Source organism: Camellia sinensis, chromosome 1 (assembly GCF_055761805.1).
Source record: "Camellia sinensis isolate YWXY chromosome 1, ASM5576180v1, whole genome shotgun sequence".
Lineage (NCBI taxonomy): Eukaryota > Viridiplantae > Streptophyta > Magnoliopsida > Ericales > Theaceae > Camellia > Camellia sinensis.
The window spans coordinates 35270250-35292990 of NC_138961.1; the positions used below are offsets into that span (position 1 = coordinate 35270250).

Consider the following 22741-nt stretch of genomic DNA (forward strand, 5'->3'; position numbering starts at 1 on the left):
AATCTGTCTTTTAATTATTTTATTTCAATTATCTATCTTTTAATTACTTTTATTGTTTATATATGTGTGTGCACGCGCGTGTGTGTGTGTGTGCACGTGTGTGTTGAGCAGCAGCCGGTCATCCGATAGGATGTCCGGCAAGATATCCGGTCGCTCTTAAGAATAAATAATAAAATATTGTATAACCAGTGAACAAGCGAGGTACTGTATGAATGAAAAATTTTGTTTTGCAATAACCTGCCTAACAGAGGACTGATTTGGAACGTTGACTTGCTAATATAATCCCAAAACCAAAATAAAGAGCCTGATATTGATGCTCTTACAATATATAAGGAAACTCTCTTTCATGTTTTCTCTAATTATCAGTCAATCATATCTTTTACACATTGCTGGATCTAGAAAGTGAGCTTCTATATCATTTTTTTTCTTTTTTGTTAGACCTTTAAAAATAAAAATAAAAAAAATAAATTCCTCATAAATAAATTCATTTTCTATTCATTATGTAAAACATTTTTCTTTGATTTTTGTTACCTTTTGTAGCACGTCCGCAAGGGACGCCGCTACAGTTCGGACTCGATTTGTGTCACGGTTCTTAATCTGAACCAAAGAGTCCAAATCTGGCAAATCGTTTTGAGAAAACAGATTTTTAGAAAAGAAGTGCCAAACATGGACTGCTTTGCCAGATACAGAGTCGCCACCTAAATAATTTAAAATGGGGGGATTTAGGAAACCCTGACTCGGTGCCGAAAGCCACGTGTCCGTCATCACCAAAGTTGCCTCGGCTCGGGAACTTGGGTACGATTGGGGAAGGTCAGCTATGAGCACCCCCTCTCGCCCGATCCGAAGATCGGCCTCTACTAACCGTGATATCCGTTTTTGAAAACATTAAATGTTCTTATTCCAATTATTAACCTAGAATCACTATGTCATGCGCACAGCAAACAAGTATAGACTAGATTGCCTAATTTGGAAAGAAGCATTGCATATCTGTTTGTTTTGGAAAAATACTTTGGAATTTGCTACTCGCAAGTAGGCTAAAATACGGATTTCAACGAGTTTTTCCAACTCAAACAATCCAACGTTCATCCACAGGCATTCAAATAGTTTAACACATAAGCATCTAGCCACATGGTAAGCATGCTATCATGTTAACATTCACACGCATGTGAGATGCTAAAGCATAAATACTTACATCGTACTCCGTGCCAAAACAATAAACTAGTTAGCAAACATGCGTGATCCCAGTTCATGTTAAGTGCCTAATGCATCACATACAGAATGCAATTAGAGTAGGCTCGGCTAGTCTATAAATGACATGTGAAAATGCGCAAGTAGCATGTATTCAAGTTAGATTTGAAATACTTATGCAGTTAGTATGATGCGCCGAGCCTGGTGCATGCAATACTGATGAATGATGCACGCATGCATAACATAAGGTATGCTAAAGTAAACATGTCCTAATACTAACCATCAAAAGCAGGTAAGTAAAAGGGAGAAAGAAGTGGGGGTTGGAAGACATGCACACACGCACCCACACTTATTACAAATTTACCCTCACTCGGAGGGACCAAAAGAATAATACAGATAATTAACCTACAAGCTAATTAATTATTACAAATTGCCTAATTAGCTGACAAACTAACTAAGCTAGAAAAAACAGTAAACCACCTCGGGAGGAGAGCTCGATGCAATGCGTGCTCGGGTCTTGCTCGGAAGTGCACCGCCATGCATAGGCTGCCTCTGTTTTCCTTTCTTTACTCCTCTGGAGGCTGCCAAAACCTCAGGATTGCTTCTCTGGATACTAGGGAATGCCATCGGCTGGGTAGAATGCCCACCGGCAGTGGAATGTAATCACCGGCCATTGGTGAAGCTATCGGCAGAGGGAGGATTGCCGGTCGGCACTTAGAACTGCCGGTCGGCAGAAAGCTCCTGCAGAATCTGCAATTGACAGCAACAGAGGGCAAGGCAAAGCATGGCAATACAATTCAAGGCATATATGCACCAATCATGTCCCTTATCATGTTAGTGACTCAAAGGGACATGCTCCTTGGTTCTCGGACCATCAATCGCACATTTCCATGCGTGATGGCCCAAGAGACCAAGTTATGCATTTCCATGTCAAATGCAATGCAAACAATCAAACCAATGGGGACTTAACCTCTATCATGGATAGTCAAGAGGCCAAGCATGCATGCCAATGCAATGCAACCTAAGCATGTTAACTACGCATGCAATACGGCAATGCAAATGAGCATGCAAGAAATGCAAGGTATAGAGCAATGTGACTAACAAGTGTGCAAGGCTAATGTAGGCATTCAAGCATGTAAGCCAACATGTGACTTCATTCAATCATGTGATTTCAAACATGCAACAACTCACCAATATGCTACAATATACAAGGAGAACATGCAACAAACAAAGAGATGGACTTAAACATGATTTGGGCAGCTCTAATTAGGCCCAAAACAGTGGCCATAGTGCTATGAAATAAGGGCTAAATGACATGCAAACATGTATGCAAATATGGTCCAATTCCTAAGGCCCACCAAAGAAATATTGAACTACACTTAGTGCAACCACACATAGCATGAATTAAATGAATAAAAATAGAATTTTAGCATATTAAAACAAGGCCTAAAGATCACTTAGATGGCATCCAAATGACCTAAATTCAAAAGGCATGCACAAATGCCAAAACATGGAGCATGCTACACAAACTTTGAAAGCATTAAAGAGGTGTCCAAGGCAAGCATACAAGCATGTCAAAGGGACTGAAATGATGCTACAAATGGTGCCAAACCAATAAAACAAAGCAAATAAAGCATGCTACATACTCACACACTTAAGGCCAACAAGCCAAAATGCAAAGGGACTATACTAAACATGGAAAATGTGAATCTAAAGACCCAAGACAGACCTTAAGCATGTTAAAACATGACCAAAAACTTCACAAAGCTAAGCTAAAATATGCAAGCATGGTGGTCCAAAGGCAAGATGCATTTCTGGGCAAAATAGAGGAATACAAAGCAAGTGTATGATGCACATGGAATCTCACCAAACCATCAAAAATTAGTGAATAAAACATGTGAAAATAGGCCCAAATAACCACTGATACGCAACCATGGCATGCAAAAATGATGAGTTACTTTTGAGGGCCATGCAAGGAGTTATTAAGCACATGCAAGATAGACATTTAGCAAGACCAAATCAACTCTGGAAATGGCTTATGGGGGTCCTAAAACCCACTGAAAAATGATTGAAACAAGGTTTGAAAGCATGCAAATAGGAGCCCCTTTGGAAGGCCAAAAAGGGCAACAAACAAGGCAACAAGGGAGAGGGTCACCCCTCTCCTTCTTAGGACCTTAAACCACCATCCTCACCACTGAAATCCCTCAAGATTTCAGTGGTGAGGAGGCCCAAACAAGGTGGTCCCAAAGTTCACCAAAAATAGCACAAAATAGGGCCAAACAAGGCCTAAGAGGGGGTAAACGACCCCAAACACAAAAGTGTCCTTAATGAAGTATCTTAAACACAAAAAAAAACAGAACTTTTTTATGTTATACACAAAGCTCAAATCAGCAAGCAAGACAGGCTAAAAAGGTGTGCAAAAACGGGGAATAAAGAGGGAAAATGGTTTACCTTTGTAGCCAAAAGGGGACAGCAGCCTCTAGACCCAAAAATGCAACCTTCAACCTCTAAAAATAAGACCTAAGAACCTCCAAGTGATGATGGAAGTGTTGTGCTAGGAGGTGTAGTTCAAATGGCCAAGAACTAGACCCTTTTGGACCCTTTAACCCACCCAAATGTAGAGAGAGAGGGAGATATATAGAGAGAGTGATATATATATCTTATATATCAGAATTTCTAACCCTTAAAATGGAAGGAGAGGCTCTCTTTATGTAGAGAAACCAAGGAGGCAAAGCTTCTCTTGGAAGCTTTGAGCAAAAAGGCCAAGCTTCTCTTAGAAGCTTGGATCAAAAAGGCCAAGCTTCTTAGAGAAGCTAGGCAAAGGGGTCAAGAGGTTCAAGCTTCTTCAAGAAGCTTCAAAAAAAAGGGTCAAGCTTCTTGGAGAAGCTAAAAAAAGGTCAAGCTTCTTGGAGAAGCTAAAAAAAGGTTCAAGCTTCTTCAAGAAGCTAAAAAAAGGTTCACAAGGGTCAAGCTTCTTGGAGAAGCTAAAAAGGTTCAAGCTTCCTCAAGAAGCTAAAAAAAGGTTCAAAAGGGTCAAGCTTCTTGGAGAAGCTAAAAAGGTTCAAGCTTCCTCAAGAAGCTAAAAAAGGGTTCGAAAGGGTCAAGCTCCCTCAAGAAAAGGTCTCGGCCAGGAAAAGTGGCCGATTGATCAGAAACAGTGGCCGGCCGACCAAACACAATGCCGACCGACCATCAATAGTGCCGACCGGCCATCACCAATGGCCAGTGGCAAGGAAACAAGGCCGGTGGCCTCAAGCCATGGCCAGTGAGGTGTGGGGATGGCCTACAAGCTACTTCCCACCCTCAGAAGCAAAACAACAAGTGTTTGGTGCAAAACCAAACACAAAACAGACAAGTCGAGAGGTCTCGAGGTAAGGCGTGTAGCCGAAACCTCCGAGAACTCAAGACGAACACAAACAAGGGTAATCATCGAGTGTTCAAACGATGACGTCCAAGTCTTAAGGACGGTAAAAAATGGGGTGTCTACAGTTGCCCCTCTTTGACAGAACTCGAAAGTCAAAACAATGACGGGAGTGAGTGTCAAAGCCCAGAGACAACCTATTTTTGACAAGGCCGAAGACTTAGACAAAGCATACAAGCTACAAATAAAGGTATGCGCCCGAGGGCAGGGGCAAAATGCAAGACAATGCACAAAGCCGAGCATAACTAATGATCAAGCAAGAAACATAGGGACGTATCCCGGTGTTTCGGAAATGTATAAGCATTGGAACGTATTTTCCAAATGCTCTTAACCAAAGGGGGAGAAACATAGGGACATATCCCGGTGTTTCGAAACGAATGAGAAACATAAGGACGTATCCCGGTGTTTCGGAAAAAGAAGGAGAAACATAGGGACGTATCCCGGTGTTTCGGAAAAAGAGAAGAAACATAGGGACGTATCCCGGTGTTTCGAAAAGAAGGGAGAAGAAACATAGGAACGTATCCCAGTATTTCGAAAAGAAGAGAGAAACATAGGGACGTATCCCGGTGTTTCGGAAAAAGAGAAACATAGGGACGTATCCCGGTGTTTCGGAAAAAGAGAAAGAAACATAGGGACATATCCCGGAGTTTCGGAAGGAGAGAGAAACATAGGGACGTATCCCGGTGTTTCGGAAAAAGAGAAACATAGGGACGTATCCTGGAGTTTCAGAAGGAGAGAGAAACATAGGGACGTATCCCGGTGTTTTGAAATGGTGTGAGCATTGGAACGTATTCCGAACGCTTTTAACCGAAGAGGGAGAAACAAAGGGACGTATCCCAAAGGTTAGGGACGTATCCCAAGGATTAGGGACGTATCCCAAAGATTAGGGACGTATCCCAAAGGTTAGGGACGTATCCCAAAGATTAGGGACGTATCCCAAGGATTAGGGACGTATCCCAAGGATTAGGGACGTATCCCAAAGATTAGGGACGTATCCTAGGGATTAGGGACGTATCCCAAGGATTAGGGACGTATCCCAAGGATCAGGGACATATCCCAGGGATTACGATCAAGGAGGAGAAACATAGGGACGTATCCCGGTGTTTCGGAGAGGAGGAGAAACATAGGGACATATCCCATTGTTTCGGAATGGAAGAAGAAACATAAGGACGCATCCCGGTGCTTTGGAAAAGTAGGAGAAACATAGGGACGTATCCCGGTGTTTCGGAAAAGAAGGAGAAAGGGAAACGTAGGGACGTATCCCAGTGTTTCGAAAGAAGGGAGAAACATAGGGACATATCCCGGTGTTTCGGAAAGAGAGAGAAACATAGGGACGTATCCTGGTATTTCAGAAAGGTATAAGAAACAAAAGGACGTATCCCAGTGTTTCCAAACAAAGGAGCGCGCAAAACAATGCAATGCAGGTGCACAAGACAGTGCGATAAAATGCATTTTCTATGCAAGTATGGGGGCATTTTCTATGCAACATTGAAAGCATATTCTATGCAGAAACATAACGATGCGCGGCACGCATGCAACCGAAGTGTATATGAAAGTTCACATTCTATGCAATGGAAGGGCATCAAGAACGTACTCTGGTGCCTCTGATTTACCTTTCGGAGGACTTGGCAACACAACTCTGCTAGAAAAAGGGACACCCTATTTTACATTGGCAAGAGATAATATCTGCTGCTGCTTTAATTGCCATTCTGACTTGAAGCAGGCTTAAACTTGGAGTAAAGGCACACTCATTCTTCGGAGCACTGACAAGGCCTGAAGAGGTACATCCGGAGCCCAATCACGGAGTTTTCCGAAGTTGAAGCACACTCAGATACCCGATATTTTCCACTTTTGCTTTTGTTTTGTAGTCTGGAACCCATATAGCTTCAAATAGGTCCTGGTTTTACTGTTCTGACATGACTTGGGTTGAACCCTGCGGTTTTAAGAAAGAACAAATTCTTGTTTTGCACAAACGTGAAGAATGGCACAGCACTCTAAGCACAAAGCGATTTTATTTTTGAAGTTAAGAAATGAGTTCTTAACCGGGTATTGAGCCTACGACTGAACACAGTGCACTACGACTCAACAACGAAAAACAAAAGGTAAACAACCTAAACACATCGAGACACGCTCGGAACGACTCAAAGCAAGAATCAAGACAAACAAAACAAAAGACACGACACACAGACGTGCACAGGGAGCCTATTTCACCGGGTATTGTTTCCCACCCTTCCTCACTTGTGATCCTCACATCACTCGGCCCTCAAGCTCTATTTTTCTGAAAAAGTCCTTTTCTCACTTTTTCTCTCATCGCACATCTCTCTATTCTTCAATCTCTCGTTTTTTTCAATCCCTCCCCTGGGCGGTTGATGGATAAACAGGAAGTCGTGGGCCTTTGCCCCTGGTATTCTACCAGCTTTTGATTCTTGTTCACAACAGTGAATTTCTTCCACAGAGGGGCTGCGCTACAATTGGGTGTGTAGCAAATCTGCAGCTGACATCGATTGACGATGCTCTGCTGGGGAGTTTGGACGTGATTAGATCTGCTTAGAGGAGGGAATGGGATATCTTGTCCCATTCCGGTTCGTGCTTTGCACTTGGCTTGATACCTCGTTGCTTGGAGGATGTGAGAGCTTTCTGCTCTTTTGCGGTCAGCTTCAGTGGTGCCTTTTTCTGGCGGATACGGTGCCCTTTCGGCAAGTAGAGTGCCCTTTCTGGCAAGTATGTTGACAACGGGAGAAAGACAGAACACCTGACTCAACTGTGCCCCTATTTCATCATTTTGACCATTTTTTGTTTTTGCTTTCTACTAAAACAATCTTGACCAATATGAGAGTTAGATTAACATACTTGTTCGATTTTTATCATGCAAGTTAGGTTATGAACACTGAAAATTTTCCCTTTTTGGGTCCAAGAAATGGTCCAGTTTTGGAAAAGATGGAATAATTTTTGAGAGATCAGTCAACCTCCGTAAAAATTCTCAAAAATTGTTTTTGCAAACAGCCACTGCTCAACAAGCACGGAACTTACTCTTGAGACGCACAACCTCGGATTTGGAGGAAAATTGCCCCCTTTCTCGAAGAGAGCTGCATGGCAACGGAAAGTTGCCCCTTGTGTGAACGGCACCGCAGCGCATTGAATGGCAACGGAAAGTTGCCCCTTGTTTGAATGGCACCGCGGTGCATTGAATGGCAATGGAAAGTTGCCCCTTGTCTGAATGGCACCGCAGCGCATTGCAATCAATCCTCAGAGTGACGATCACAACCGAACTCTCGGATACAGAGAAGGCAAAGACAATCAAAACCATTACATGGACACAATCAATTTTAGAGGTGTTTGTGGCTGGACTTCAGAATGAAATTGCCTACGTATCCCAACCATGGGAATCAAGCCTTACGTAGTTCTAGTGTAAGGTACACTCGGGTATTAACCTCTCCTTTTAGGCTCTAACTTTTGCCAAGGCGCTCGTTGCGGGTTTTCGACCTTGCGAGCTTTGTTCTTCTTTTCTTTTCAATTTTTTTCATTTCTTTTTCTCTTCTCTATTTTTTTTGCATTTTTTTTTCTTTCTTTTTTTTTTCTTTTCTTTTGCATTTTTTTTTGTTTTTTTTTTTGTATTTTTCTTTTGCTCTAACTTTTGCCTGAGTCGCCCTTCCGGGTTTTCGGCCCAGCAAGCCTCTCAAAGGGTAAAAGTGTAACAAGTCCATGCCAAATGGTTTTAGGGTTTTGTAGCCATCCGTATCCAGGAGAGTGGCCGTTGCATTGATTTACTGAAGGATCCATCTTCGGCTCTCCGAGCATATCGGACATTTTTGCCCCTAGTTCGAGGGGTGCTTTTGTTCTAGCTTCGCAAGCCTCTTCTGATGAAATCTGATCTTCTTGATCTGACTTTCTTGCCTCTTGTTCGAGGGCTGCTTTGAATCTGGCCACACAGGCCTCACATGGCGGTTGACCATTGAACGTTCTGCATGGGTTCAAGGTTCGAAAACAAATGGATTGAATCTTGAGGCTGAGAGTGATCCTAGGCTGCACAATCTCAAGAGCGATTCCACACAAGTCTTCACAGGACCGCGCAAAATAGTTTTTGAAATCTTTTAAGAAAGCGACAAATCGCTCGTGCTGAAGACAGTGTAGGACCAATCTGGATCAAGCCAGGATCCTTCTCCGTACTCACGTTAACAAACATGATTTCATTCATTAAGGGCTTAGCATGCCTCTCTTTCTCTCAATTGATCAAGTTTTGCAAAACCTGAGGAATTCCTTCCTCGTCGTTTTTATCACAATGTTTCGAAAAAAAGTTTTGAAAAACTTAGGTCATTACAATGACTTCAAAGGCACAGAAAAGGCAGGGGAAGAGCATTGTCATTTCATTCAAACTTCTGGCACAACTGGCACACGGCAGAAGCAAACACAAGAGTGTGAAAATCACCGCTGTTCCATTCAAATCTGTTGGCATAACTGGCTCCAAGGCAGAAACAGACTCAAAAGAAAGCAAAAAGACAAACACAAAACAAGATAGTGATGTTCGAGGTAACACCCCCGGAATCACCCGACTCTTAACAAAACAGGATTGACTCGATACAACAAGACATGCCCGACTGACTCAATACAACGAGACAGACTCAACAGGACTGACTCGATATGAAAAGACTAACTCAAAGAGACAGACTCAAAATAACAGAATTGACTCAATACCCAAGCCAGAACGTACAAAACCCAGCATTCACAAATGCTCAAAACAGTGCATGCCATACGCCACATCCGGAGTAAACTGAGCGCCGCCCGCAGGTGGTTCATCCCTCGATCACATCACATTATCCCCCACAAGTCCACTGATTAAATGTCGATAGACTTTGCAGGACCTGGTGCGGGAATGACCTTGCTGTCAGTCAAATTTTGTATCTCGTGGCGGAGACGGATGCAGCTGTCAGTGTCATGACCGGTTTGTTGATGAAAAGCACAGTACTTAGTCAGGTCATGCTTTGGAGGGAGAGGATCGGGTAGAGGCCGTTGTTCCAACGGTTTCAGATGTCCTTTCCTGAGTAGGACCCCCAGGGCTTTAGACAAAGGCATAAAAAGTGGGGTGAAAACCCTCTTGCCTCGGGGTAGATAGTCCGAAGTTCGGGGGTTTGAAGTGGATGCACCAACAAAGGGGGTGGCTTCTCTCGGTGTGGTGGTGGCGACCACGCCCACTTCAGAAGTCCTAGCAGCTGCATCACTGCTGGTGGTCGCATTCAAACTACGAGTAAACGCCCTCCTGGGCTGCTCTTTCTCCTGATCAATAAGGCCCTGCTTCATGGCGTCCTCGATCTGTACCCCCATCTCATGCAGATCTGAAAAGGTAGGGAAGGGGAGCACAATCATTTTCTGCATCAGTTTGGGTTGGAGGTTGCGCACAACCATCCTTATCTGGTCTTTGTCGGAAGGCCTTATAGCCATCACCGAGGCCTTTGCTCTCCACCTCGCCACAAACTCTAAAAAACCCTCCTTTGGCTCTTGGCGGGTGACTTCAAGATCACGAGTTGTGACCTCAATCTGTGCGTTATAAGAGTATTGATCACTGAAGGCCTCAGCCATCTCTTCCCAATTCTGTTTCACAGAGTTCTCCAATTTCGCATGCCAGATTGCGGCTATCCCAGACAGGGTCCAGCCAAACAGTGATAGCTTCTGTAATCTGGTGAGGCCCATCGGCCTTAGTATGTCCGAAAACAACCGCAAATGTACCATGGGATCCCCAGATCCATCAAATCGGTCGATGTGCGGCATCTTAAATCTGTCCGACAGCGTTACAGCCGAGTCTGTATACCCATCTTCAATGTCAGGAATGGATTTCATGCCTTGAGCCTTCTTGAACAACCTTTCAAGCTTGCTCATCTTTAGCGCCGTTGGATCTGTCTCTAACTCAAAAGGGGAGTCCGGTAAGTTGATGGGTGTCTTAGATAGCTGGGGTAGAACTGGGGGTGGAGTTGGCCCGACTGGAATGTCCGTATCATCCTGGACGTGGGTTGCCTCCCCGAGTACGGGAACTCTTGGTGGGGGAGAAGCCTGGTGTGAAGTAGATACTCCAGTTTGCTCCTCCAATCTGGCAATTGTCTCTGCCTGTTGGGCTATGACCACAGCCTGTTGTTTGGCGAATTCTGCTTGACGGACAGTGTCTTGCTGCATGGCTTTCATACTATCCTGGAGTTGGTGCACCATCTCTTCCAGACTCGACATACTGTTCTAATCTAACTGAGCAACCGGTATGTCTGTGTCGGCAATAGGCTCGGAAATCTCAGCCCGACTGTTCAAAGATCACTGATCTGGTAGCTGTTGCACTAGTGGTCTGTGCCTGACTAGCCTTCTCTGGCCCTGATTACCCTTGAACTGAATCTTTGACCTGACAAAGTCTATCAGCACAAGTCCGATGAACCTCGGGGGATATCGGAGCCTTCTGAAGCTATGGTTCCAGGACTACCTAGCAAAAGGGAAAACAGAGAGCATCTCAGCCTAATTTCACTGGAATGGATTTGAGCATACTAGGATGAATGTACTCAATACTGATCACTGTTTCCCAAATATCTGCCTGTAAACTGATACCCTCGGGTAAAACTGATTCCCCAAATACTGATGCTGATGCCCACAGGCCTGATGCCCACAGGCCTGATGCCCAGACTTGCAAACTGGTATATGCATTCTTGTAGAGATACACTCTAAAAGCACATAGCAAGTAAGAGAGAGCCAAAACACCCCTATGTTGGGGTAGGGTTTCCCTGTCCTATTTTGTCAGGAACTAGGGTTTCACTACGCACACAGCAGTTTCAAACAACCTAACATCGGGTGAGCAACCTGTCCTAGTTTGGAATGGTCACTATGGATTCCGAATATGCACTAGGTCGAATGGTCAAAAAAGGGTGCCCCGGTAAAACCGGGGTTTGTGTTCCCATACTGTCAGAGCCCATAACCGGTTAGCCTTATGGTCATGCCTTGACAAGACAAGCCTCCGGCAAACCGTTCAGGAATGGTAGATGGCAAACACGGTGTCCTAAGCGCACCAATGCACATGCAATGCAAAGAAACACATAAGTGTAATCAAAACAGGATATCACGAGTTCGAGTCAAGCTCTCTAAATCCCCAGCAGAGTCGCTAGAAACTGTAGCACGTCCGCGAGGGACCCCGCTACAGTTCGGACTTGATTTGTGTCACGGTTCTTAATCTGAACCAAAGAGTCCAAATCTGGCAAATCGTTTTGAGAAAACAGATTTTTAGAAAAGAAGTGCCAAACATGGACTGCTTTGCCAGATACAGAGTCGCCACCTAAATAATTTAAAATGGGGGGATTTAGGAAACCCTGACTCGGTGCCGAAGGCCACGTGTCCGTCATCACCAAAGTTGCCTCGGCTCGGGAACTTGGGTACGATTGGGGAAGGTCAGCTATGAGCACCCCCTCTCGCCCGATCCGAAGATCGGCCTCTACTAACCGTGATATCCGTTTTTGAAAACATTAAATGTTCTTATTCCAATTATTAACCTAGAATCACTATGTCATGCGCACAGCAAACAAGTATAGACTAGATTGCCTAATTTGGAAAGAAGCATTGCATATCTGTTTGTTTTGGAAAAATACTTTGGAATTTGCTACTCGCAAGTAGGCTAAAATACGGATTTCAACGAGTTTTTCCAACTCAAACAATCCAACGTTCATCCACAGGCATTCAAATAGTTTAACACATAAGCATCTAGCCACATGGTAAGCATGCTATCATGTTAACATTCACACGCATGTGAGATGCTAAAGCATAAATACTTACATCGTACTCCGTGCCAAAACAATAAACTAGTTAGCAAACATGCGTGATCCCAGTTCATGTTAAGTGCCTAATGCATCACATACAGAATGCAATTAGAGTAGGCTCGGCTAGTCTATAAATGACATGTGAAAATGCGCAAGTAGCATGTATTCAAGTTAGATTTGAAATACTTATGCAGTTAGTATGATGCGCCGAGCCTGGTGCATGCAATACTGATGAATGATGCACGCATGCATAACATAAGGTATGCTAAAGTAAACATGTCCTAATACTAACCATCAAAAGCAGGTAAGTAAAAGGGAGAAAGAAGTGGGGGTTGGAAGACATGCACACACGCACCCACACTTATTACAAATTTACCCTCACTCGGAGGGACCAAAAGAATAATACAGATAATTAACCTACAAGCTAATTAATTATTACAAATTGCCTAATTAGCTGACAAACTAACTAAGCTAGAAAAAACAGTAAACCACCTCGGGAGGAGAGCTCGATGCAATGCGTGCTCGGGTCTTGCTCGGAAGTGCACCGCCATGCATAGGCTGCCTCTGTTTTCCTTTCTTTACTCCTCTGGAGGCTGCCAAAACCTCAGGATTGCTTCTCTGGATACTAGGGAATGCCATCGGCTGGGTAGAATGCCCACCGGCAGTGGAATGTAATCACCGGCCATTGGTGAAGCTATCGGCAGAGGGAGGATTGCCGGTCGGCACTTAGAACTGCCGGTCGGCAGAAAGCTCCTGCAGAATCTGCAATTGACAGCAACAGAGGGCAAGGCAAAGCATGGCAATACAATTCAAGGCATATATGCACCAATCATGTCCCTTATCATGTTAGTGACTCAAAGGGACATGCTCCTTGGTTCTCGGACCATCAATCGCGCATTTCCATGCGTGATGGCCCAAGAGACCAAGTTATGCATTTCCATGTCAAATGCAATGCAAACAATCAAACCAATGGGGACTTAACCTCTATCATGGATAGTCAAGAGGCCAAGCATGCATGCCAATGCAATGCAGCCTAAGCATGTTAACTAGGCATGCAATACGGCAATGCAAATGAGCATGCAAGAAATGCAAGGCATAGAGCAATGTGACTAACAAGTGTGCAAGGCTAATGTAGGCATTCAAGCATGTAAGCCAACATGTGACTTCATTCAATCATGTGATTTCAAACATGCAACAACTCACCAATATGCTACAATATACAAGGAGAACATGCAACAAACAAAGAGATTGACTTAAACATGATTTGGGCAGCTCTAATTAGGCCCAAAACAGTGGCCATAGTGCTATGAAATAAGGGCTAAATGACATGCAAACATGCATGCAAATATGGTCCAATTCCTAAGGCCCACCAAAGAAATATTGAACTACACTTAGTGCAACCACACATGGCATGAATTAAATGACTAAAAACAGAATTTTAGCATATTAAAACAAGGCCTAAAGATCACTTAGATGGCATCCAAATGACCTAAATTCAAAAGGCATGCACAAATGCCAAAACATGGAGCATGCTACACAAACTTTGAAAGCATTAAAGAGGTGTCCAAGGCAAGCATACAAGCATGTCAAAGGGACTGAAATGATGCTACAAATGGTGCCAAACCAATAAAACAAAGCAAATAAAGCATGCTACATACTCACACACTTAAGGCCAACAAGCCAAAATACAAAGGGGCTATACTAAACATGGAAAATGTGAATCTAAAGACCCAAGACAGACCTTAAGTATGTTAAAACATGACCAAAAACTTCACAAAGCTAAGCTAAAATATGCAAGCATGGTGGTCCAAAGGCAAGATGCATTTCTAGGCAAAATAGAGGAATACAAAGCAAGTGTATGATGCACATGGAATCTCACTAAACCATCAAAAATTAGTGAATAAAACATGTGAAAATAGGCCCAAATAACCACTGATACGCAACCATGGCATGCAAAAATGATGAGTTACTTTAGAGGGCCATGCAAGGAGTTATTAATCACATGCAAGATAGACATTTAGCAAGACCAAATCAACTCTGGAAATGGCTTATGGGGGTCCTAAAACCCACTGAAAAATGCTTGAAACAAGGTTTGAAAGCATGCAAATAGGAGCCCCTTTGGAAGGCCAAAAAGGGCAACAAACAAGGCAACAAGGGAGAGGGTCACCCCTCTCCTTCTTAGGACCTTAAACCACCATCCTCACCACTGAAATCCCTCAAGATTTCAGTGGTGAGGAGGCCCAAACAAGGTGGTCCCGAAGTTCACCAAAAATAGCACAAAATGGGGCCAAATAAGGCCTAAGAGGGGGTAAACGACCCCAAACACAAAAGTGTCCTAATGAAGTATCTTAAACACAAAAAAACAGAACTTTTTTATGTTATACACAAAGCTCAAATCAGCAAGCAAGATAGGCTAAAAGGGTGTGCAAAAACGGGGAATAAAGAGGGAAAATGGGTTACCTTTGTAGCCAAAAGGGGACAGCAGCCTCTAGACCCAAAAATGCAACCTTCAACCTCTGAAAATAAGACCTAAGAACCTCCAAGTGATGATGGAAGTGTTGTGCTAGGAGGTGTAGTTCAAATGGCCAAGAACTAGACCCTTTTGGACCCTTTAACCCACCCAAATGTAGAGAGAGAGGGAGATATATAGAGAGAGTGATATATATATCTTATATATCAGATTTTCTAACCCCTAAAATGGAAGGAGAGGCTCTCTTTATATAGAGAAACCAAGGGGGCAAAGCTTCTCTTGGAAGCTTTGAGCAAAAAGGCTAAGCTTCTTAGAGAAGCTAGGCAAAGGGGTCAAGAGGTTCCAGCTTCTTCAAGAAGCTTCAAAAAAAAGGGTCAAGCTTCTTGGAGAAGCTAAAAAGGTTCAAGCTTCTTCAAGAAGCTAAAAAAAGGTTCACAAGGGTCAAGCTTCTTGGAGAAGCTAAAAAGGTTCAAGCTTCCTCAAGAAGCTAAAAAAAGGTTCAAAAGGGTCAAGCTTCTTGGAGAAGCTAAAAAGGTTCAAGCTTCCTCAAGAAGCTAAAAAAGGGTTCGAAAGGGTCAAGCTCCCTTAAGAAAAGGTCTCGGCCAGGAAAAGTGGCCGATTGATCAGAAACAGTGGCCGGCCGACCAAACACAATGCCGACCGACCATTAATAGTGCCGACCGGCCATCACCAATGGCCGGTGGCAAGGAAACAAGGCCGGTGGCCTCAAGCCATGGCCGGTGAGGTGTGGGGATGGCCTACAAGCTACTTCCCACCCTCAGAAGCAAAACAACAAGTGTTTGGTGCAAAACTAGACACAAAACAGACAAGTCGAGAGGTCTCGAGGTAAGGCGCGTAGCCAAAATCTCCGAGAACTCAAGACGAACACAAACAAGGGTAATCATCGAGTGTTCAAACGATGACGTCCAAGTCTTAAGGACGGTCAAAAATGGGATGTCTACACCTTTGTACAAAATGTTTAAAAAAAGGGCATTGTTATACAAGTCTAAAAATTAGACACAGTTTTGAAGCTCCAATGATGTGGCAATTAATTAGAATATCTAAGGTAACATTCTTTCTCTCATATCTTCTATAATCATCAACCAATCATATCACTTATACATCATTGGGTCTAAAAAAAAGGTTTAGAAAGTGGCCTTGTATGTCATTTTCTCTATAAAAAAAATATTAAAAAAATGATATACAAACCCACTTTTTAGATATATTTTTTAGACCCAATAATGTAGAAGTGATATGATTGGTTGACGATTAGAGAAAATATGAGAGAGGAGTGTTACCTTTAATATCCTAATTGATTGCCAAATTATTAAGTTTAAAAATTGATTATAATTTTTTTATCTTAAATAGTAATTAGGTAAATAACACGGAGTGTACATTCATTTTCTTTTATCTACCCAATTCAAAATACAATAACGAAATTGGACTACAAACACTTACAAGAAATGAGTCTCAATCTTTCATTTACATAAAATTTGACTCAAACTTTTTAATTTCAAAACTACAATTCAATTTGCAAGCAAACTTAAGAACGAGTCATGTTTTGTTTTTCATCAATCTTAAGTCCTCAATCAAACGCTTCAAATTACAAGATGACGACCCCCCTTCACCAATGCTTTCTCTAGCCAATTTCACCATTCGATCAACTGATTCCATGAACTCATCCCTGATAGAAAACTTTGCGGAATATAAACTAAAAGCCGTTAAGAATTTAATTCTATACATGAAAACTATATGAATTTCTACTATACAAAATAAATGTATACATGCCTTGATCCATGATATTATGAAAACCTCTTTTGAGAAAGAGAAATCTCGAAAAGAAGACCTTGATCTTTAAGTTCTTTATTTGTCTAAGATCTTCAAACCACTTCTCTCTCTCTCTCTCTCTCTCTCTCTCTCTCTCTGTGGGCAATGGGAGCCTTCTTGTGGTGACAACTTGAGTTTTGTATTAGAGAGTGTGGATTGGGACCTTACACTATTTATACTAGTAATCTTCCCATCAAAGAATCCATTCATTCAATGAACCTTATTAGATAGATTAATGTATCTTTTAAAATATATTGTTATTCGGCCCAACGGAAGGATACCTTGATTTCGTATCTAACTAATTATGTTTTCCAGTTAGATATATTTAACTTCTGGTGTTATTTTTATTCATGACATGTGAAAATTAGTTTTCTTGATTATATTAAGTTATGTAATGGATATTATGTGTTTGCAATATTGAATCCTACTGCAATTAGTTACTTGTCTGGTATTGAAATTTTGAGTGGAACTAATTTTAAGGAATAGAAAGAACAAATTGTTATTGTTTTGGGAATTATGGATTTAGACTATGCATTAAGAGAGCTAGCACCTACAAAACCTAATGATACAAGTTCTAAGGAACACATGGCTTTATATGAAAAATGGGAACGCTCTAATCGCTTAAGTCTAATGATTATGAAATGCTCAATTACGTCTATAATTCAAGGAGCAATCCCTGCTTCTAAAAGTGCAGTGGGTTATATGAAATCTATTGAAGAACAATTCATTGGAACTTCCAAATCCCTTGCTAGTACTTTTATGATTAAAATGATGACAATGAAATATGATGGTTTGAGTGGTGTTCATGAACATATCTTAAAGATGAATGACATGGTCTCTCAATTAAGGGGAATAAACATGGAAATTTCTTAAGGTTTTCTTGTTCATTTCATTATGATTTCTCTTCCTGCGCAATTTGGTCCTTTCAAGATCAATTATAATACGCAGAAAGATAAGTGGAAGATGAGCGACTTAATTGCTATGTGTGTTCAAGAAGAAGAGAGGCTTAAAGCTAAAAAGCCTGATATGGTTCACCTTACCACCTTGGGTCTAACCAAAAATATTTTCAAGAAAGGACAAAGTAAGAAGAAGAAAAAGAAGAAGAAGAATGAAAATGATGAAACTCACAAGGCTAATGAAGAAAATAAGATTCGATGCCATTTCTGTTGAAAGAAAGGTCGCACAAGAAAAAACTGTCTAGGTTTTAAAGGTTAGCTGGACAAGAAAGGTAACACTCAATGCTTTGTGTCTAATGAATCCTTTTTTATTGATGTTCCACCAAATTCTTGGTGGATTGACACTGGTGCAAGTATTCACATAACAAATTCCATGCAGGGATACCATACAAGTCGAAAACTAAATAAAAGAGAATGAACCATTATGGTCGGGAATGGAATAGAAGTGGACGCTGAAACTATTGGCATCCTCCATCTAATTTTAGACTCTGGTTTTATTTTAAATTTAGTAAACATAGTTTATGTTCCTGTTTTTACTAGAAACCTAATTTATGTTTCATAACTTGATTCATGTGGTTATGAATTTAAGTTTGGAAACAATGGAGTCTCTTTATTCCATAATTCTCATATGATTGGTTCTGGTACTTTATATAGTAATCTTTACTCATTGAATTTAGATTCCACTTATGTACAATCTCTTTTATTCTTTTATGTAAATGACTTGGTAAATAAAAAGAGAAAGCGAGTGAATGAAAATTCATCCATGTTATGGCATAAGCGCTTGGGCCACATATCAAGAGAAATGATGGAACATCTTATTAAAGACAAAATTTTAAGTTCACTTGATTTTTTTGATTTTAGTATTTGTGTGAATTGCATTAAGGGAAAATACACAAAGACAAAGAAAAAGTGTGCTACTAGGACTACTGAATTATTAGACACAATTCATACTAATATATGTAGTCCCTTTACTGTTCCAACTATTTCTAGACATAAATATTTTATGACTTTTATTAATGACTTTTCTAGGTATACTTATGTGTACCTTATTTGTGAAAAATTAGAAGCACTGGATATGTTCAAACTTCATAAAGGTGAAGTTGAAAATCAACTTAGTAGATGAATTAAAAGTGTAAGATTTAATAGAGGCGGAATATTATGGTAGATTCATTGAGTCAGGTCAAAATTCAAGTGCTTTTGCTTTATTTTTAGCTGAGAATGGTATTGTTGCTAGCTACACAATGCCCGGTACACCTGAGCAAAATGGTGTAGTTAAGCAACGAAACCATACTCTTTTGGACATGATAAGAAACATAATGAGTAACTCTTCTTTGCCAAATTTCTTGTGTGGTGAAGCTTTAAAAATTACTGTACATGTTCTTAATAGGGTTCCTAGTAAGGCTGTGCCTGTAATTCCTTATGAGTTGTGGGTTGGTAGGAAACTTGATTTGAATTATTTACATGTATGGGGTTGTCCTACTGAAGCAAAAATTTTCAACCCACAAATAAAGAAATTAGACCCTAGAACTATAAGTTGTTATTTCATTGGATATCCTGAGAGATCAAAGGGTTTTAGATTCTATTGTCTCACTCATAACACGAGAATTGTTGAAACTAAAAATGTTGTATTCTTAGAGGATGAAGACATTAGTAGGAGCATGAATCTCAAAAATGTTTCTTTGGACGAAAATCGTGCTTTTACACCTTCCACGATTATCCAAGAAAATGAAGTACTTGAACCTATTGTGGATAATGTTGGTACTTGAGAGATTTCTCACATTGAAAAAGAAGTTGTCCCAGTTGCAGAACAACCTTTACGCAGATCACAAAGAGAGAAGAAACCAACCATATCAGATAACTATGAGGTTTACCTAAATGAGTGTGATATATGCTTGGAGAACAATCCTGTTTCTTATGCCCAAGCCATGAAAAATAAAAATACAACTCAATGGTTAAATGCCATGAAAAATGAGTTAAAATCCATGAAAGATAACAATGTCTGGGATCTTGTAGAATTGCCTAAAGGAGCCAAAATTCTTAGATGCAAATGGGTTTTTAAAACCAAACGTGATCCTAAAGGCAATATTGAAAGATACAAGGTCAGATTAGTTAAAGAAAAGGGATGGACTATAAAGAAACTTATTCTCCTATTTCTAATAAGGATTCCTTGAGAATAGTCATGGCCTTAGTAGCTCATTATGATTTAGAGTTACATCAAATGGTCATTAAAACAACCTTTTTAAATGGTGACTTGCATGAAGTGGTCTACATGGATCAACCTGAAGGTTTTCAAGATGAAAGCAAGTTAAATATGGTTTGTAGGCTTAAGAAGTCTATATATGGCCTAACGTAGGCATTTCGACAATGATATTTTAAATTTCATAAAGTTCTCACCAAATTTGATTTTAAGGATAATGTGGTTGATCAATGTGTCTACCTTAAAATTAGTGGGAGCAATATTTGCATTATAGTTTTATATGTTGATGATATATTGCTTGCTAGCAATAATTTGAGAATGATACATGAGACAAAGAAATTCCTTATGAGAAACTTTGAAATAAAAGATCTTGGGATAGAAATTCACCAAGATAGGTCTCGTGGTATTTTAGGATTGTCCCAAAGAGCCTATATCAAAAAGGTTCTTAAAAGTTCAACGTGCAGAACTGTTCAAGTAGTGTTGCCCTATAGCTAAGGGTGATAAATTTAGTGAATTTAGTGTCCCGGAAATAATTTTAAAAGGGAACAAATGAAAGAAATTCATTATGCCTCTGCAGTTGGGAGCATTATGTATGCTCAAGTTTGTATACGTTCTGACATAGCATTTGTAGTTGGTATGCTTGGTCGATACCAAAGCAATCCCGAACTTGATCATCAGAAAGCAGTTAAGAAAGTGTTGCGATATTTACAAGGCACTAAAGATTACATGCCTACTTATCAAAGAACAGACAACCTTGAAGTAATTGGTTATTCAGATGCTAATTATGCTGGATGTAAAGACACTCAAAAGTCCATTTTTGGGTGCATTTTTATGCTTGCTAATGGACCCATTTCATGGAAGAGTCATAAGCAGTCTCTGACTGTCTCGTCCACTATGGAGGCAAAGTTCATAGCATGTTATGAAGCCACATGTCATGCAGTATGGCTAAAGAATTTCATATATGGATTACAACTTGTCGATTCAATTTCGAGGCCCTTACAAATTTACTATGATAATGATGCTGCTGTTCGGTTCTCCAATAATAACAAAACTTCAGGAGGATCAAAGTATATTGATATCAAGTATCTAGTTGTTAAATAAAGGGTTCTGAATCAGACTGTTTCCATCATTCATATTCACACTACATTCATGTTGGCAGATTATTTAACTAAAGGTCTCACACCTAATCTTTTTCAAGAACATATTGCGTGCATGGGCTTAGTAGAAAGTTCATCATGTTTAGACTTGAAATGAGTGTATTATGGTTGTGATAAATGTTATGTTATAATCATCTTATGTTAGTAATAATTATGTTTGTTGTTTTTATTCTTCATATTTGTGCACAATTTAGAAGAAGATATAAATAACAAGACCGTTATAGATGAATTAGCAGTAATCATCATTATATTGCTAATGTCATATCTATGATTTAAGATTCACTTATTCATGTTGATGGAAAATATTAACACTATAACCATTTTACAATCTTGATCAATGTGTAAATCACTGACTACAATGATTTGGTGCTAATAATTTTATTGAACAGAATCTAATGGTAATGGTGTAATCTTCTAGTGGGAGAACATTGGCCATATTATGATAATCTAATGACATAATATAATCATGCAAGCCAAGTGAGAGATTGTAAGAATTTTTCCTGAATATGGCTTAATGTGGCTTATACATGATTATATTATATTCATCTCATTAAGCAAAATACATGTACATAAATTAGATGGTGACTAATCATTGATGAATGCACCTACATATACATAATGCATAGAAGACTATAGAGATAAATCTAATATAATCATGTATAAGCCATATTAAACTATATTCAGGAAAAATTCTTACAATCCCTCCTCCCATCCATAACATTCTTGATCATCCTCTCAATCACAGCTTGATCACAAGTATCTTTCTTGTTGACCCCAAGCTTCCACATCTTACTCACAAACCTACTATTCACTTGCTGGTCCACAAAGTGAGGCCAGTAAACCATTGGCAGACCCTCCACCATACCCTTTAAAGTCGAGTTGCATCCATTATGAGTCAAAAATCTACCAACAGCAGGGTGAGCCAAGACCTCCTCCTACGGGGCCCAACTCACCAACCACCCTCTCTCCGCCGTAGCCTCCAAGACCTCATTCAGAATCTGACCCTCCCATTCTCTGTCAGGTATGGAATTCGTTCATCTAACCCACAAGAATCGTTGCCCGCTATTTACCAAACCGTGCTAACTCCATCCCTTGGTCACTAGTCATCATGGCAAGGCTTCCAATGGTAACGTAGATCACAGATTTAGGAGGCTGCGTATCAAGCCACGTCATGCAGATTCTATCTTCTTGCCATGGACTGTTTGAGGAGGCCAGTGGCAGTCGTGGTTCCGGTTCTGCTGCCCCGAGTCTTGTCTTCAGGTGGGCATGGAGTGGACCGACGGGATAGAGATTTGGACAGAGATCGTATGTGAGAGAGTATGGGTTCTTCTGGCTCTTCAAACGTGTTGAGTATGAGCCCAAAGCCTAGTGGAACTTGTTCGACTTCCTTCACAATGAGTTTCATGCTAGGGTCATCCAGGTCTCTAGAACGACAGAAGCTTGGTAGATCGAATCAGGATCCCCTCCATGCATTTTCTATTTGTAGGGCTATGGATCTCACTTTTAGGCTCAATTTTGATAATCTGAACCGTTCATATTTTAAAATTTGTTCAGTATATCATACCTATAAAAAAATCTAAGTTGATCGGATATCAGAAAGCATGTGATCGGAAAACTCGAACTAAAAACTGTTTTTTTAAAGAATTTAATAAACTGTTTTCCGAACACATGCTTTCTGATATCCGATCAACTTGATTTTTTACAGGTATGATATACTGAACAAATCTTAAAATATGAACGGTTCAAATTATCA

At 40.7% G+C, this 22741-nt stretch overlaps 1 pseudogene; it reads right to left on the bottom strand.

The window, feature by feature from the left end:
• Positions 1-16405: 16405 nt before the first annotated feature.
• Positions 16406-22441, bottom strand: LOC114258450 (7-deoxyloganetic acid glucosyltransferase pseudogene; annotated as a pseudogene).
• Positions 22442-22741: the final 300 nt, after the last annotated feature.